The following is a 12,087-nucleotide window of genomic DNA, read 5'->3' on the forward strand; positions in this document are numbered from 1 at the left end:
GAAATGATAGTAGAAATTCAAAAATAGGTGGATGAGACCACAGAGGAAACCAGATCAGAAATAATCTCCCAGGTTTAAAAAAACAACAACAACAAAAAAAAAAACAGAGAGATGATGACCACAGTGAAGCCATTACTTAGCAAGGCTAGAGTATATATAGATTTTTTAAAAAATACAAGAGAATATGAAAACAATGGAAACCATGAATGCACTATAAGAAAGAAATGGAGTCCAAGAAACAGATTCAAATGGATATACAGGAAATTCAAAATTTCACTGAAAGTTTGCAAAACCACATGAACAAAAGTGAAGTCAGAATTTCATACCTAGAAGACAGGACTGCAGCTAGTGATCATAAAAAGAAAGATCTCTTAAAAACAACAAGGGCCCATGAAAAGCAATCCAACAACTACAAGATGATACAAAGAAGAATAACACAATATTCATTGGAGTCAATGAAAATGACATTAAAAAATTTCACAGAAGCAATCGCAGGAAGCTTCTCAAGTATGGAAAAATATTTGAATTACAAATAAGTGAGGCATATAGAACTCCGATTAGCCATAACCAAAATATATCTACACCAAGGAGTATAATGAATTCCAAAAATTCAGCACAAGAAATAATATTAAAAGCTGCAAGAGAAAAGAAACAAATCAACTATAAATGAAAGCCCAAAAGAATTACAGTAGACTTCTTAACATTAATCCTATGTCAAGCAGAGCACGGAGGGAAGTATTCCAAGTCCTGAAAGAAAATAACTTCCAACTCAGAATGATGTATCCTGAAAAACTGTCTTTCAATCAATGGAGACATAAAATAATTCCATGACAAAGAACAACTGGAGAAATTCATGATCAGTAAACTAGCTCTACAGTGTATTATGAAAGATACTGTAGAGAGAGATAACAATGCGCACAAATCCAAGAACACCAATAGAAAGAAGCCACCATGTAAGGCAAGCAATTAAAAACTAATAACAAATGCTGGAAGAGCTGGAGGGAAAAGGAACACTTAGTGAGTGCAACCATTGTGGAAGTCAGTGTGGCGATTCCTCAAAAAACTAGGATTAGAGGTCCCATTTGACCCAGATGTTCCCCTTTTAGGTATCTTCCTGGAAGAATTAAAAGCAGCATACCACAGCAATATATGTGTAGCCATGTTTATAGTGGTATAGTTTGTAATAGCTAAATGTTGGAAGCAACCCATATGCTTATTAACCAGTGAACAGATTAAAAAGATGTGATCATACACACACACACACACACACACACACACACACATTACTCAGCCATAAAGAAAGATAAAATTGAGACATTTTAAATGTATGATTTTGAGACATAATCACAAGTAAAATAAATCATACACATGTGTAAATATTACATCTCTCTGCTTTGAGAAAATGAAAATGAAAATAACGACACAAATATGCAATAGATATTGTGAAACAGGAAGAAAGTGCAAAAGGAAAAGAGAAGGGGAGGAGGACAGGAAGTGAAGGAAAGAAAACAATGAGAAAAGAAGGATAAAATAAAAACAGTTTTGTGAATAGAGGGGGGATTTGAAAGGAGATGGGAATGAGAGAAAAGGAGGAATCAAAATACTTCATGTACAACAGACATTGTGAAATGGGAAGAAACTGTTCAAAATGGAAGAGAAACTGAGATGGAGAAGGAGAAAGGAAGGGAAAAGGAAAAAATATATATGCAAAATAGTTAAAATAGTTATACTACTAAGTGCTATCAGTTCATTGAAAAGAAAGGTTTGTGCCCATATTGTTTGAGCAATTTTTCATGCTAATATCTTGTAATATGAGCAACTCATAACAATGAAGATAACAACACACAAGGTACTGACCATTGTTACTATCCTATAATCCTGTTTTGAAATTTTGTATCATTTTGTTTTTATCGTTCTCTTTAAAATAAAAAATACCACGTACAGATTTAAATTCCCTATAAAGAATGTGATCATTATGCATTGTCTAAGTTGTACCAATAAACTTAAATAAACTAAAAAAAAAAGAAGAAAAGAAATCCATAAACCAAAAATTAATGAATGGAAAACAATATTGCATACAATGGGAACCTGCAAACATGTAGGAATAGCTATCTTATTTTCAGACAAAGTAAATTTCAAGCTAAAACTGAGGACAAGAGACAAGGAAGGACAACACTACATACCGGTTAATATAACTATTCAACAGAAACAGATAATAATTACAGACATCCATGCATCAAACCACGACACACTCAGTTTCATAAAACAAACCATAATGGACATAAAAGACCAGACAAACATTAACACAAGTATAGAAGGGATTTCAATACCTCACTGTCACAAATAGATCAACTAAACAAAAATGAAAGAGGTGAAATAAAAATGAACACTGCCAAAATCCAGGAACTTACTGGGAAGTACTCCACAAACCTGTATGTCAAACAACTGGAGAACTCAGTATAGTACTAGATACATATAAATTGACAAAACTTAACCAAGAAGCCTTAAAAATCTTGAACAATGCCAATGAAATTGCAAAACAAAAACCTACCAACTGAGAAGAGCCCAGGACCCCAAGGAGTCACAGCTGAATTCTGTAAAACTTCAGGGAAGATACTCCTCAAATTTTTAAATGAAATTGAGAGGGAAGCAGTACATCCAAAATCATTGTAATAAGCCAACGTTATTCTGATCCTAACACCAAACAAGGGTCTAACCAAAAAAATACTTATAAGCCAATTTCTCTAATGAGCATAGATGTAAAAATCTTTAAGAAATACTGGCAAACAGAGTATAAAATAATTATCAAAAAGATCACCATGATCAAGTAGGCTTTATCCCATGGATGCAGGAAGGATTCAACACATGCAAATCAATAAATGTAATTCATCACTTAAACAGAAGCAAGAACAAAAACAGCATGACCATTTCAATAGACACAGAAAAAACCTTTGACAAAATCCAACATCCATTCATGATAAAAACCCTAAAGAAAATAGGTATAGAAGGTCTGAATTGAAACATGATGAAAGCCTTTTATGACAAACCGACTACCAACATCACAGTAAGTGAGGAAAAAGCTGAAAGCTTCCCATTTGAAACCAGGAACAAACAAGGATATCTATTATTACCACTCCTGTTCATTATAGTCTTTGAAATATTAGAGCAACTGGGCAAGAAAAAATAACAAAAGGGATTCATAGAGGACAGGACAAAGGCCATACATCATTATTTGCAGAAGATATCATCCTTTCTTATAAGACCCAAAACATTCCACCAAAAGACTCCTAGAATTGATAACTAAATTCATCAGTGTAGCAGGATACAAAAACATACAAAAATCAGTAATATTCATAGACCCTAATAATGAATTCACTGAAAAAGAAGTTAAGAAAACAATGTCATTCACAATAGCATCAAAAATTAAGTATTTTGGTATTAAGGAAGTAAAAGACCTCTACAATGAAAATGTCATCAGACCAAAAAAGGAAATTGAGAAGGATATCAAAAAATGGAATATCTATAATAGTTGATACACTGGGTCAACTTGACAAGTCTACAAGCTTAACTACATAATTCAGCAATTCTATATCCTTGTGTAAAGGGGGATGCTCTTAATACCTAGGATATGGTTCATTGTGTCAACCTGAGAAGTTTCGAAGTTTAACTAAGTGACTCAGCAGGAGGCCAGATTCCTCACTTTGTAAACATCCTGAGCCTGAGCAACAGTAGGACAGGCAGATGCTGTGAGGGCTACGCCCACCCTTGGTGGGGTGCAGCCTGCTTACAATATAAGGGAGGAAAAAAGGCTTTCTCTCCCCTCACTTTTTGCTCTTGTTGCTTTTGCTGTCTTCTGCCACCTTGAACTGTTGCCCAGTGAACTGTGCTGTGTCACCCTGCCTTGGAGCCAGCTGATTATGGACTGAAACCTTTACAAACTGTGAGCTAAACTAACCTTCCCTTCCTTAATTTGGGGTGTTGGGTATTTTGTTTCTGCTGTAGGAGACTCCCCTTGAATGCATAACAATTGCTGCAACATTGATTATATAGAGGCTTGTTTCTTTAGACTAATACGTACAAAGCTGATTATAGTATTTCCTTCTGTCTTCAATTGACTCTAAGCATTGCAAATAAGGCTAGCCCAGGAACTAGTATGCAACCTCTAAAGCCATCAGACAATCTCCTGTTTACTTGCATAATGCTCTCTATAAAAGATATAAGCACAGTGGGATGGCAGAGCCAATCAGCTCCAGAAATGTCAACAGGGTATGAGCTTCTAAATAAACAGGCTATGAGTCCCCAGGGCATGCAAGTTTATTTATCAGAAACGGAAGCAGCAGCCTCCAAAGCAATTCAACTGCTGCCTTAATTGAATCACACGAATTGATCCTTCTGCAGGTCATTCTCCCTGCATTTTGCAAAGATGCTTTTCTCCCTAGCCAGCTCAAGTTATTCACTCATCCTCGAGCTACCCCTTTCCTCACAAGATAATTCTGGGAGAGGCCTCAGATCAGGGTCTTTGTCCACAATCCTCACTTGGCTTCCCTTAACGCTGAATATATCTTGGTGTTTTTACTCTCACTGTGGGTTGCGCTGGAAGTGGTAGATTGGAATTAACTTGCCGGGATTCCAATAACATCTCCATGGGATTATAAATATAACTTTTTGGATTGTGAGGAAAACTGGAAAGGGGATTACAATCCTTGGATTACAACATTCAATATTTGGAATTATAATATCAGCAACCAGAGAAAAGTAATCAACACAACATCCCCTGCCTCTGGATGGGCAGAACCAACATAACCAAATGGCTATCTTTCCAAAACTGATATACATATTTAATGCAATCTCAAACAAAATATCAATGCCATTTCTCATACAGAAAACAACTTCAAAATGCATATGGAATGATAAGATTCCTGAAAAACATTTCTGGCTAACAAATGCAAATCAGGTGGCATCATAATCCCAAACTTAAAGTTATACTATTAAGCCACAGTGATCAAAACAGCATGGTAGTGGCATAATAGGCATGCAGGTCCATGGAACAGAACAGAAGAAGTAGAAACAACTGCAGACACAAACAGCTCTTTGATCTTTAACAAAGAAGCCAAAAACATACAGTGGAGGAAAGGTGGTCTCTTTAATAAATAGTACTGGAAAAAGTTGATATCCAGAAGATTGACAAAGGCACCTTGGTTAACAGACTTAAGTCTTTCCATGATTCTGTTTGCAGAACTCATTTTACGATTCTGATTGCAACCAAATATATACCTTATTTGCCATTCAGTTTCCATCTGAATTGTGAAATGAATTCCACAATCAGAATAATGGAAAGAATTGAGATTGTAGCCAATGTGCCACTGTATCTAAGCACACTAAACTAAAATCAACAATCTAAATGCTAACACAGAAACAATCTGCTGAACAATAAAAATGTACATAAACTCTAAAAGACATAAGCATAGGCAAAGACTTTCTGAGCAGAACCTCAATGGCACAATAATCAACAACTGGAATTAAATCAAATTAAGAAGTTACTGTAGAGCAAAGGAAACAATCAACAGAGTGAAGAGACAATCTACAGAATGGGAAAAATATTTTGCCAGCTATTACATGGACAGAGGAATAACTACTGACAACTCTAAAATTTAGATCCTTCCAAAATAAAAGACCCAATCAAAATATGGGCAACCAATTGACACTTCTCAGAAGTCCAAATGGCCAATAAATACATGAAAAAAATGGTCATCATTGTTTGGCATCAGAGAAACACAAATTAAATCTACACTGAGATACCATCTTACCTCAGAAAGAATGGCTATTATCAAAAAAAAATCTAACAATATCAAATGCTGGTGAGGATGTAGGGAAAAAAGAACTCTATTGTTGGTTGGCATGTAAACTAGTGCAACCACTATGGAAATCAGTAAGGAGACTCTTCAAATCTAAAAATAGAAATCCCGTTTGACCCTCTCTTACATATCTTTCCAAAAGAGTTAAAATTATCATATTACGGGGCCACATATATATGTAGATATTTTATAGCAGCAAAATTTATAATAGCTAGATCTTTGAACAGCATATATGTCCACTGACAGATGAATGGGTAAGGAAAATGTATTTACACACAGTGCAGTACAATCCTGCCATAAATAAAGATAAACAAGGTATTCATAGGTAAATAGATACAACTTGAAAACATAATGTTAAGTGAAATAAGTCAGACACAGAAGCTCAAATATCACACTTTCTCTTATATGAGTAATACAACACACATATACACATACACAAATAAAAATAGAAGAGAGAGAAATAAGCAGGAAGTTCAATTACTTCCTCAATTACATATCCATTGTTTTAAAAATACTTCAACATATGCTAATTTATTTATTTATACTACTAGTTTATCTTATTCCTTGCAAAGAAATTTGGTGTTACAGTATTATGTTTCTTTTTTGTAAAAATGTCTTCATACCAACTAATTTAAAGATAATGATATACAATGTAATAACTATTACTATTCTCTTTATTTTGCTATGAAAATTTATTTTTTCATAAAAAATCCATTCAAAAATAAAAGAAAAATTTAAACAATATGCATTATCCACATTTTAAGATAAATAAATTCAAGTTTAGATAATTGATGCTACATAGCTACTTAAAAGCTACTTTGTGTGAATGATTGTAAATCTATCCTTTATCACTGCTCTTGGAACCTTGTCCTTTTCTTGGTTTCTGACACTGTTGTCCTCTGGTTCCTCTCCTACCACTTAGACGGATAATCGGTTTTCTTTTACAGACTCCTCTACCTCTGCCAATTCTAGTACTGGTTCCAGAAGGACATGTATTCTGCCTTTTTCTTTTTTCCCACTATATATCCTGCTTCAGCAAAGATATCCATTCTCAGAGCATTTGGTGGTAAACATATTGATGATACACATGAATAACCTTCCTCATGAAATGCTTCCCTTGGCCTGCTGTATCTCCTTTCATAAGCCACAGGTGGGCAAGAGTTCACCGAGCAGAGGGTTTAATCTCTTAGCTGGTTGTTTTGGCATTGGGCCTCGGGATGCAAAGGAGTGAAACTTGCTGCTTTGTTCTTGGCCTTTGTGACTGGAGTCATCCCTCTTTAAAACCTGTTTTGTTTTGTTTTTTAACGTTCAACTTGTGAGACTTTTTGTTCCCAGGTGACTCTCCAAAGCCCAGATGGTAGGTAGCATAGAGAAGACACACACTCAGAGAATAAGGGAGACTGCAGTTGTTTATGACATGATCTATTTCCTCTCTCCTTGTTAAAATGAAACTCATAGAAGACCTACTAGAAAACATACTATGAAAAGATGCTCAATCTCACTAGTATTCAGGGAAATATAAGTTGGAAACAATTCATTAACATTTCATTTGCTAAAATTAAAAGGTCAGACAACATATGAATTTGTGTGAAGAAGTAAGAATTGCAATGCCCTGTTGGTAGGACTGTGAAGTGGTGTACTCTGAAGAATGATTTAGTAATTATGGCAGATCTCATCTGCATGTCAGCACTTCAAACATACACTTTTAAGCAATTTTCCCATGTGTGCCTAAGGAATTATGAACAAAAGTGTTCAGTAAAGCTTTGTTTATAAGAACAAGAAATGGTGACTAAAACATCCATCAATAGGGAAATAAAGTCTATTCCATGGAGTATAGTAGTTGAAAATAATGAAATAAGTTTACATATATCAATGTGGAAAAACTTCAAATAAGTCATTAACACAAAGGCAAGTTATGAAATGTTATATATCATATAATGTCATTTATACACCATAAGAAACATTTAAGACTTTTATAGGAAGAATGCACATTAACTTTTAAGATAAAGGTTATCTTTAAAAGAGGTAGAAAGAGGCTGTTACATGGATAATTTACATTTTTTAAAAAGACAAACAGAAAACATTTTCTTTTTGCTAATTTTGAGTACTAAAATATTAAGCAATGGGGAATTATATGAATATCTGAATCTATCTCAATGCCTTAATCATTTGAGGACACATCAAAACTGACTTAACAGAAGTAAATAATGGTAAGAATAAAATGTAAATGAACAAGAATCAAAGTATATATTTTGATTTTTAAAAATTAAAAGTTAAAAGAGTTTCAAATAAAGCCTCAAAAGCTTGTGTCTGTGTGTGGTCTCAATTTCTCCCTCTCCTCTATTATTTACAAGGTAATACCATTTAAGGTACTATGCCCTACATTATATTGCCCTGGGGTAGATTTAGGGAGGTTCTTTTTATTTTCAAATAATCAGCACTCTTTCTGTTAATACTCACCGAAGGAATCATATGAACCTAATGCTAAAATGAAAATATCTAGATTAAGTGGGAGGGGGGAGGCCCATTTGATCATTATACAACACTGTATCTAATTTTGAAACACACTTATGGTTCCCACAGTTAAATGGAAGAGTAATACATTCATTACTTTAAATTAAAATAAAATTTAACAGGGAATTTTCTAAAGTTTCACATAACACTGTCACTGAAATAGTCTTTGAGCCTAGAGTTTGACAGAGCAATACAGGTCAATTACGACAGAGAAAAGAGAATTAGGCAGCTTTAAAAACATGGACCAAAGTTTTCAGAAATTTACACTGTGAATTAGCAACCAAAGGATAAAAAACGACCTTAGTAGGATCTCAGAGGGCACAGGACAAAAATTTGAGCATAAGTAATTCTCAACAGCACACCCAAGTAGATGCAATTAGAGGAGTTCAAATAAAGATAAACCTGTAAGGCATGATAGTGCTTATGTATGAGGTGGGCAGGTAACAGTCTAATAATCCTTACCGAAAAGTATATTCCACTGATCTTTATCAGGATCAAGTTTCATGAGTTCAAACACTTGAATTTTTGTCAAATTAATTACACAATTATATTTTTCCTTTCTTGTGTAAAAGTAACAGTATTAGGAAATTGTGACTGGTACCTATTTTATTAAAAGTAAAAAATCTCCAACAAAAGACAGATTTCATACATGAACATATAATTGTCATTTGATGTTTTAATTTTGCCATCAAGGACAATATATATGAAGAATGCATCCCACTCAAAATGTGGTACAGGTGTTAGGACTGTATCCTACCACAGTCATCCCAGTCTCATGGCAGACTTTTTTAAAATGCAGACAATCTAAAATATCCTTCACAAAAGACCTTGTTTTTAAAATTTATTTATTTATTAAAAAGTTTGTATTTATGCATTTATTTAGAAAGTTGTACTAAATCTTTCTACAGGATCTCTTACTCCTGCTTTTGAAAAATTCACAAGTGTGTATCCATTTTGTTTATTTTTCTAAAGGAGGCTAAACAAGAAAAGTTCTTGTTCTACTTTCTGCTCATTACAGTCTAGTCTACATAACGTCTACTTCAGCATTCTATTCTAATCACAGCACCTAAAATTCTAATGTCAGACTTTGAGTTTTGATAGGCCTCGAGTTTTTTTAGCTGCATGTGAGTGCTATTCATAAATTTCAAAATCCCTTCTTGAACCCCTTTTAAAAATATATGCCTACATCATATAAAAATAATGAATGAATTTTAATTGTCCTATAATTTCTCCTATTTGTGCTAAACTTAACAAAGTTTCCTCTCTTTCTAGTATGCTAGAAAGTTTTGATCAAGCCTATTCTCACTCAGCCAGGGTCTTTCTGAATAGGAGTGCTCATCCATTGGGCCCACACTACATCACCAGGTTGCTGCTGACTCTCTAGTTCTAATGGATCTCTGATCTCTGGCTAGTCTCTGGTTCCATCATGTCCTTTCTATGATGTGATTGCTGAAACTCCACACTGGACTCCGGCTGAGGAAATGCCACAGATTTACACACAGGTAGAAAAAACAGATGGTTTGTCATTGATAACTTTCAATGGTGGTCCATAACATGATACAATATTTATCACTCTTCAGTATTAGGTTGTTGTTATCTATACTCATGAAAACTACTATGTCGCTTTCTGCGCAACATTTTTGAATGATCTAGAACCATTTTAGATTCCTTCAAGAACATTTCATTTAGTTGTTGTGAAACCAGTCTAAATTTTTGTTTTGTTTTGTTTTTCAGGAACAAAAAATTACTAGGCCTTTTAAAATTACCTAAATCTATCATTGCAGCCACAAATCTTTCTTCTCTGAGAAAACATTCCAGGGTCATCTCCTCAACTCACATAAACATAGGGCAAACAATTTCAATCCTAGCACTGCTCTCTAAGGTCTGATCAGCTATTTACATTTCTTTATCTATGGAATACCTTTTTATGTCTGTCCCTTGCTTCCTCCCTCCAGAGCCCTCCTCTGGGTTCCATCATAACTTTGTAGATCAACCACTCATTCAAGACATCTTTATTGGCACCTACTGTAGGTATAGAAATAACGTGTTAAGAATTCAACAGTGAAGACATAGCATCCCTGTGTCTTTCAAGCTATATCACATTCACTAGTGCTCCTTTTTTTAACCTATTTTATTCTTCAAAAATGACTAGTCAGAGGCTGGGGATATAGCTCAGTGGCATAAGCACCTGCCTGTCAAGTGCAAGGTCCTGAGTTCAATTCCCAGTTTACCCCCACCCCCCCATACGAGTTAGGCACAATTTCTTAATTCATAAATCATTTGTTTTTCCCTTAAAAGAATGTATCTATGTTCTCAATATTAGAGTTCAGTGAATTAACCCACATAAGGATTTACTGAATCACTTATATATTTTCCAATGTCTTTAGATTTGTTCTAAAATTCAGTAGCCATTATTTTCTAGTAGCTACTTAAAGTTAATTGCAATTAAATAAAATTACATTTTACATATTAATTTTACATTGCAGTAAAATTAAATACAAAATTCAATTCATCAGATGTACTAACCACATAAAGGTACAACACAGGGTAGTACCATAAAAAGTTCTGCTGGACAGCATTGGTCTACATAATTTTTACATAAAAAGTTACATAGAAACCACATTTTAAAAATTACCTATTTTGGCAAACAGTTGCTATCTTCCTCAATACTCAGCTACTACTGCCAACTACTATTATTCACAAACCTTTTGTCAATGTGCTCTAAATGACCTAAAATAATGACAGAACAAAATACGATTTTAATTATAATCTAAATCAAAATACTCATTCTGGGCAATCCATTTGGGACCTCCTGCTTCCTCTCAGGAGCTATTCTGAGTCTCTATTCCTATTCCCCAATACATGTTCCCACTCTTAACCTCTGTTGTTCTTTAGAATTCATTCTTTGAATGCAGGGGACATGAACTCAGCTTATCTGACATCTAGCAAGTTGAGAGTTATACTTTTTCCTCCCATGCCATTTTGGAGGCCCCACTGAGATAACTGGGTGGAGGTAAGAATCTGCTTTTCTTCAGTGGATTCTGGATTGTGACTTATTTAGGTAATCAGAAATTGTCATTCTTATTTGCCAATTGCTTATGTCTTATCTTTTATGTTTGTTTTCTTATGCCTTGTTTTTTGTTTAATGGTAAATTTGAGAACATGGTAAGATTATGATATTCTTTTTGAAGGAAAATTTTATTTTTCAAGTAAGGTTATGTATTCCTGTTTCATGTATGGACTTACTAGTTGCTGAATTTACTGGTGTTCACTGCTTGACCAGTTTGATTTGTTTGGCTATTATCACTGTTGTCTTATCTCAGACAAGGAAGCTCGGGAAAAGTAATGTTAGAGATCAGGGAGATTACACAAATGTCTCAGTGACTTTGTGCTGCCCAGCACAGGATATTCCAAGCCATTTCTAGAGGTTACTTCTTTTGCAGGCTGGAAAGCGCACCAGACTTTCAATCTGCTCTTGTTTTTTTCTCTTCTCACTTTCAAAGAATTGGAAAACAGTTGTTCAGGTTTTTTGATCATTGGTTTAATTTTGCCAGCAATGCTTCTTTTTTTTTTTATTTAAAGAAAGACAAAACAAAATAGAAAACAGGCAGAAATAGTACATACTTTCAAAGAAAAGTAATAGACAGTAATAAATCACTAGCTGATATATACATATTGTCCCCTATAAATAGTTGTTCAAAGTACACAAGTGGAACAT

The 12,087-nt window shown here is 34.3% G+C and overlaps 1 protein-coding gene across 6 annotated transcripts in view; it reads right to left on the bottom strand.

The window, feature by feature from the left end:
• Rmdn2 (regulator of microtubule dynamics 2) overlaps positions 1-12,087 on the bottom strand; it is an 80,336-nt gene that overhangs the window by 53,278 nt on the left and 14,971 nt on the right. The window lies entirely within an intron of this gene.

This window comes from Cavia porcellus, unplaced genomic scaffold, assembly GCF_034190915.1.
Source record: "Cavia porcellus strain 051 isolate PalLab524CR breed Dunkin Hartley unplaced genomic scaffold, mCavPor4.1 scaffold_1, whole genome shotgun sequence".
In the NCBI taxonomy this organism is placed as follows: Eukaryota; Metazoa; Chordata; class Mammalia; order Rodentia; family Caviidae; genus Cavia; species Cavia porcellus.